Source organism: Suncus etruscus, chromosome 10 (genome assembly GCF_024139225.1).
Source record: "Suncus etruscus isolate mSunEtr1 chromosome 10, mSunEtr1.pri.cur, whole genome shotgun sequence".
NCBI classification, from domain to species: domain Eukaryota; kingdom Metazoa; phylum Chordata; class Mammalia; order Eulipotyphla; family Soricidae; genus Suncus; species Suncus etruscus.
Window position 1 is genome coordinate 100903646 of NC_064857.1, and position 7206 is coordinate 100910851.

The following is a 7206-nucleotide window of genomic DNA, read 5'->3' on the forward strand; positions in this document are numbered from 1 at the left end:
ACATCACTTCCTTCTTCACAGCAAGTTCAGATTCAAATGAAAACTGTGATCCCTCAGGGTTGTGAGAAATACAGATTAATCAGCTGTACCCTTAACATATTCATTGTCCATGCTAGAGTCTTCCAAACTCATGTATGTCCACATGAATTCTGAACTCATGTAGCTAAATGCAAATGGAACAACAAAAAACAGTAGAAAATGTATTGGATATAAGGTATAATTCTCTTATACACATATCTAGGTCAATTGTCCCCAGTAACAAAATATTACCTCAAAATCATAGAGATAGTAAAGAAGGTAAAGCATTTGCCTTGTGTAGTTGCTTGACCTAGTTCCATCTCTGGCACTGCAAATGGTTCCAGAAGTTTCTACTGTGCAGAGTCAGGAATAATCTCTGAACACCTCTGGGTGTGACCAAACCAAACCAAAAAATATTAAGAAGTTGAGACAGCAACTGTAGAGTAGTCAAACAAAGTCTGAGCTCCATCCAAGCCATCTAGGCATGTTTTAGAATCTTCCAGGACTTAGATTTCTTTATCGTTTTGTTCATTGGTCCTTCATGTGGGCCTTCCCACCTCAAGGTCACTGCATAATCCAAGTTGGCTCCTACAGTTTAACATCAACAGAAAGTAGAAAAGAAGAAATTCAAATAGGCAACTCTCCAGCAGAATCAGCACCCTCAGATAACCCTTCTCAGAAGCTCAGCTCTGCTTCCTTTATTCAGAACTTAGTCATAAGGGGGCCAGAGCACAGCAGGGAGGGCATTTGCCTTGCATGTGGTTGACCCGGTTTTGATCCCCAGCATTCCATATGGTCTGCCAAGTGTGATTTCTGAGCACAGAGTCAGGAATAACCCCTGAGTGCAGCTGCATGTGGCTCAAAAATAACAAACAAAACCAAAAACAAGACAGAAAAAAAGTTACAAAGCACTTTCCTCCAACGACTGAACCCGTCTTTTCAAAAGCTCTAGAATCCATATCTCACAGTACTCATATTCCCCTATCTAAAATAGCTGATTTAAAAACATGAAGTTACAAAATCAGAGAGAAGAAGAAAAACATTTCTTCTAGTCCAGGTCAGTGGAGGACTTAAATGCTGCATCTCTGATCAGTATCAATAAAGAGCAAGGACATGACAGCTGTGCTGCCTGAAATTGTCCATCCCTGTTGTGAGGTCACTATTAAGCTATGAAGTCATTTTCCTCACTGGCGTGGTTCACGAGGCTTTCTAGCCTCATTTCCAGCCCTCAGCTCTTTAACTCTAAATTTATTTGAGCAAAGAGGGGGAAAGAATCTGATAGATTAATCAGTTTTCCTTTAAGACTTAATAAGTCTTAGTAAGTCATGACTAAAATTTTATCTTACCATTGAAATTTATTTTCTGATTAAAATAGAAAAATGGGAAAGGGCAAGGAGATGATACAGGCTTTAAATTCTAGTAGAAATTAAAATCCATATTAAAGGGATTTTAAACTAAAGGGACTGAGGAGATAGTTTATCAGGTTGAGCACATGCAGTGACCCCTGAACAGAGTTGGGCATGCTGCCTACACCAGGAGAGAGGGCGGGGGGAGAAAAAGGAGAGGAAGATAGAGTGAGAGAGAGAGGTGAGAGAGAGAAAAGAGAGGAGTGAGAAAAGAGAGAGAGGGGAGAAAAAGAGAAGAGAGGGGAAGGGAGAGAAAGAGGAGAGATAAAACTAAATAAAATAATAAAATTAAAGGTCAACTATTGGGGTGATAGAACAGGTAGGGAGTTTGGCTTGCATGAGGTTGACCCAAGTTAGTTCTCTGGCATCTCATATTATTCCCAGAGCCTGCCAGGAGTGATTCCCGAGTGCAGAGCCAGTAGTAACTCCTGAGAGCTTCTGGGTATGCCCCCCCCCCAAAAAAAAGATCAACTTGTGGTTCAAAGAAAATAAAGATGTGAAGTCTAATCAAAACAAATATAAGTTGAGTATCAGTTGCCTCAATAATGTGAGCAAGGGGCCGGGCGGTGGCGCTGGAGGTAAGGTGCCTGCCTTGCCTGCGCTAGCCTAGGACGGACCGCGGTTCGATCCCCCGGCATCCCATATGGTCCCCCAAGAAGCCAGGAGCAACTTCTGAGTGCATAGCCAGGAGTAACCCCTGAGCGTCACAGGGTGTGGCCCAAAAACCAAAAAAAAAAAAAAAAATAATGTGAGCAAACAGTTGTCTATAAATTTGGAGTCTAAAGTTGTCAGGTATGCTCCACTGGCTATGTAGGTTAAGTTTGCAGAAATGAGTTCTGTCCTTGGCCCTGTAACATTGAAATAAAGCTCTTGACTTGATGTAAAGAGCAGCACCTGTTTCCACATGGTGTCCGCAGCTTGCAGCCTAGTTTAATACTGAAACCCTGTAGAGAACATGGGAGACAAAGAGTCAGAGGCCGGTCAGTTGATTATCTCCAAGCCCTGGTACTTGCAGATTGGATTTGTTTTATGTACCAGTGCTTTCCATAACCCAGCCAGCTCTTGCTTTTCTTTCTGTTGTCTGACCTCCAATTGCTAAGCTTTCTGGGCTTTAACTTCTGCCATTTTCTTCTCTAGTTCCTGCCGATCCTTAGCTCTCCTCTCAGTGGCCACCAGAAAATGGTTTTGAACCAGACAACCAGAAAAGCCCTCAAAAGTTTTTGTTCCCTTTCTTGGGAACAAAGTGCTCCTGGGTGGTGACATTGTTTGCTGAACCTTGAAGTAAGCTGCTTTTTTCTGCTGCTTTAATTCTCCTTCCAGCTGATGTTTCCAAGTCTGCACCTTCAGAGACCTCTCTAGTTTGTCTCCAAACTGAAAGGCTCCAGCTGGGTTGCATTCTTCACCGTCTTCTCTGATAGGTTAATGATGTCAAAATGAGGCACAAGAAGTACCTTGAACTTAAGTATCTCCTCCCCTTTCTGCAGTTTTTAAATTTTTTTCTCCTTCTGTAACTGACATTCCTTGTCTTGAGAATCAAAGAACAGGCAACTTTATAGAGTTCTTGCCTTTGGAATTTGGGGTTTATAAGGCACCCTGTAATGTGGCAAAGATTGAGCTCTTATCAAGATGGGCTCCTCTTCTTCTTCAACTTCTTAGGAGAGAATTCACATTCTGTTCTTCAACGCAAAGACTGGTGGCCTGGAACAATGACTGGAAGGACTTTCTTTTCAGGAACACCCACAACATCTTCCAAGATCTTATAGAAGGGCATGGTCTGTAATGAAATTCAAAGTGTTCATTCTCTGATTTCTTCTTTGACTTATTCTTGGATTCTTTTTCTCAACTTCCACATCAAAGCCAACAAGCTGAGTGGGTGGTTTCACAGTTGGCTTTTTAGACAGGATGGGCCCACTTTCAAAAATCCTGGGATCAAGCTCCTGTGCTTTGAATTTATATTACTGTATTTTATCAAGTTCTTCCTTCTTTTGTTCCCCTGTGCTTTTGTGGGTGACAGGCCTCTCATGGTACTTGATTTGCAGTACAATGGTCTGTGGGTCTCCGGAGATCTTAGCCACAACAGGTTTAGAAGGCAACAAAACAACATCATCCTTCTTCCTCTTTGAGTGCTTTCTGTTAGGTATTTGTTAATGAAAGGCTTCAACCTGCAGTGCAAGAGGCACATACATAGAAGTTGTTTCATCAAATGTTCTTTTCTTACCACTGGGACAAGTTGAAAGGCTTAATAGTGGTGCATCCTCTACATACTCGAGCAGGAGATGAGAGATGCTTTCACAGCTCAGATGTCAAGTTCACTTCGTTATATTCTTCCTGGTTCTTAGGATACTGTTTATTTTGTTCATTTGTGCAAGAGTGATTTTCTTAAATTCTTCATTCTTTTTTTGCATCTCCATCGCCTCCTGCTACATTTTCAGTCTCTTTTCCAACTCTTGCTCCTCAGAATCTTTTAGAACTTTATGCCTCAAAGGCAAACTTCCTGGCATCTTATATCTGTCCTTGGCTTTCTTTGAGGAAAGACTCATTCTTTTTAGAAATCTCTTGATGACCACTACCATCTTCCTCTTCCTCTGGCTTCTTTTGTTATTAGAAACTTTCATTTTCTTGGAAGGTGGAATTTCATGGATTACAAGAGTAGCAGCATATCTCTTGGCTTTCATTTTTGTTTGTTTGTTTGTTTTGGGGGTCGCATCTGGTGGTGGTCAGGGGTTACTCCTGACTCTGCACTCAGAAGTCGTTCCTGGAAGACTCGGGAGACCATATGAAATGTCGAGATTCAAACTGGGGTCCACCCTGTGTTGGCCATGTGCAAGGCAAATGCCTTACCGCTGTGCTATAGCTTTTGGTCCCTCTTGGCTTTCATTTTTATATGTTGTTTTTCTTTCTGTTCCAAATCTCTGAGCAAAGAGTCTAATAGGTCTTCTAAATAGAAGAATTGACAAAAATTATCTGTAAAAAGATATCCCTGAGGTTGGGTTGGAGTATTTCTTGTCCTAGTTCCCTTTACTTTTCCTTTTTTTGTCTTATGTCAGAATATCCTCCCATATTTAGTTAACTCTTTACAGAGAGCAGCCTGAAAGCTGTCATGGCTTTGAAAAGACTACCTTCTGCCCTAAATGTGCTTTTTTTCTTCATCTGATAAATTCTTCATCCCAGTAAAATAGTATTTTATTACTGTTGTTGTTGTTATTGTTGTTGTTATCAACTCATCCTTTTACAATCTGAAAATAAAACCCAGAACTTAGTCATGAAACTATAGTTAACACCAAAGGTGACCAGAAAACATCATTTTTCAGCTGCATATATGAGTGCTCCTAGTGAAATTAGGCTGTTACTAAGAAATAATTGTAATTCCCATGAATAGGCAACTGTTTGTTCTCCAGACTAAAGAAATAATTTAGTTCACCAAATCTCAATTTTTATTTAAAATTTTAATTTTTTTAAATAAAAGTTTTGTTTATTTACCACCAATTCCGGTTACTGCTGGATAAGATATTATACAAATAGTATCTTATTCTAACTTTCAAAAACCCACTAATTCCTAAACAGTGAATGTCTTTGGGTGGCCACATCCAGTGATGCTCAGGAGTCACACCTCGCTCTGAACTCAGGAATTACTCCTAGTGCTATAAGAGGAGCCACCAGGGACTGCAGGGATTGAATTTGGGTCTGCTGTGTGCAAGGCAAATTCCCTACTTGTTGTATTATTGTTCCTGCCCATGACTAATGTATTTCTTTAGAAGAAACTTTTCATCATTAAATCAAATTAAAAATAACTACTTAGTTATTTTCACAAATAATGACAACATTACAGATTTCTCTTCTACAGAAGAAAGGGTCAAAGGAATGTTTAGACTGATATTTATAGTCCTGATAATAACCTTGTGTGGCCCAAGGAATTAACAGTTAAAGATAAATTGTGTGGACTTAATGATCTTTTGTTTCTATTATTGCTAATTAATATATGACTAGATGACAAAAAGTAAAGATGGTATAAGCAGTTCCTGAAGTTGGCAGATATTCTAGAATTAATCTGTTGTCAATATTTGGATACATTATATATCTTATATTAATATTATCTATTTTTAACATTGGATCGCAATGCTTCTATAGCCTTGTTTGGTTTCTTAATTTCTAATATTGAGTATCTGTATAAATCCTCTCATCTTGAATTCATTTCATCTACTTGAAGCATTCCAGAACACAAAAGCCAGCAGACAGCTACCTATGTTTGTTTTCACACTATTCTTGGCATAGCACATTATTGCAATATTTAGATGGTGAAAACTAGTTCTCTTTTTAGCATTAGGAACTCAAGACTAAAATAACTTGAGTGGTCTTAGCTCATTTATTTGCCATATCTTTGCCAACTTATCAAATTATTTCCAAATGAAATAAGAAATAAATTTTACTAGCTTTCACTTTTATTTGAAACTATGAAAGAATTTACTTATTCTGGCCATTTTTTTTTCCAGAATCACTTCTTAAATGACGAGTTAAAATTGCTAAACAGAATGTTATCTGTATATTCGTATTCTAATGGAAAGTTATTCTGGATGAATTAGTGTATAATATGATTTCAGAAATGGAGCAACTGAAGTCTGAGTATTATGAGAAGCTATTATTTATAGAGTATAGTTCTACATACTCTAACATTTTATTTTGCACGTATAAATATGTGGGTACATGCCCCATCTGAGTGCGTAAAATTAAACTACCCGAACACCTTTAAAAAATTAGAGTAAAACGTAAAAATGTCTATAAAAAGAAATTCATTAGAGATTTCAAAATATCCGTAAGTGCTAAATAAGGTTTCCAGAAATCAGTGATTATGCTGAAACATGTCACAAGGGGGACTGTTAACAAGTGTTACTTCGCCAATGGTAGGAAGATTGCCAACCTTTAATTGGCTTTAAAATTGGGGTTCTATCAATGGTGTATTGTAAAAGGCAATAATGCCCACATTTATGATTTCAGCCCAAAATGAGAAACTCTTAACTTGGACTAAATGTAGCGCTATGTAGTCCTCCCAATTAAAAATATTCAAATGCTTGCCTTTTAAATTTGATTAGGATGTTTATTGTCATGTTGTTCGTAACAACAACAACAACAAAACAAAAGGTGTTTTTGTCTACTTTACAATATACAATAACCGCCCAGAACCAGGCCCCCTCTTGCTTTGCTTGGCATTAATTGTGTTGTTCTCATTAAAATACCAAGAAAAGCTCTTTGAGGCTGCTGAGAAGATGAAATTCCACTGAAGAAAAGAGAAGTTGGGCCTGGCACTGTTCTTTGGATCTTGAGAATGGATGCTCTCATTGATAAGTGCCAATGAGCAACCATATTATTGTTAATAAAGAACATCAATGCTTTGTTGATTGGCTTCTGCATTTAAAAGTGATGAATTTCGGGCTGGAGAGACAGCATGGAGGTAAGGCGTTTACCTTTCATGCAGAAGGTCATCTGTTCGAATCCCGATGTCCCATATGGTGTGTGTGTGTGTGTGTGTGTGTGTGTGTGTGTGTGTGTGTGTGTGTGTGTGTGCGTCCCGTGCCTGCCAGGAGCAATTTCTGAGCACGGAGCCAGGAAAAACCCTGAGCACTGCCGGGTGTGACCCAAAAACCAAAAAAAAAAAAAAAAAAAAAAAAAAAAAAGATGAACTCCTAAGTACTGAGGACAATACAAGGAACTCATTCAGAACAATATGAGCAAATAGATTCAAAGTCAGTTTCCTATGAAACCATTGAGAGACAATCTCTTTAAAACA

At 38.7% G+C, this 7206-nt stretch overlaps 1 pseudogene; it reads right to left on the reverse strand.

Moving 5' to 3' along the window:
* Positions 1-2405: 2405 nt before the first annotated feature.
* On the reverse strand, positions 2406-4099 carry LOC126020286 (targeting protein for Xklp2-like; annotated as a pseudogene).
* Between the last annotated feature and the right edge of the window lie 3107 nt (positions 4100-7206).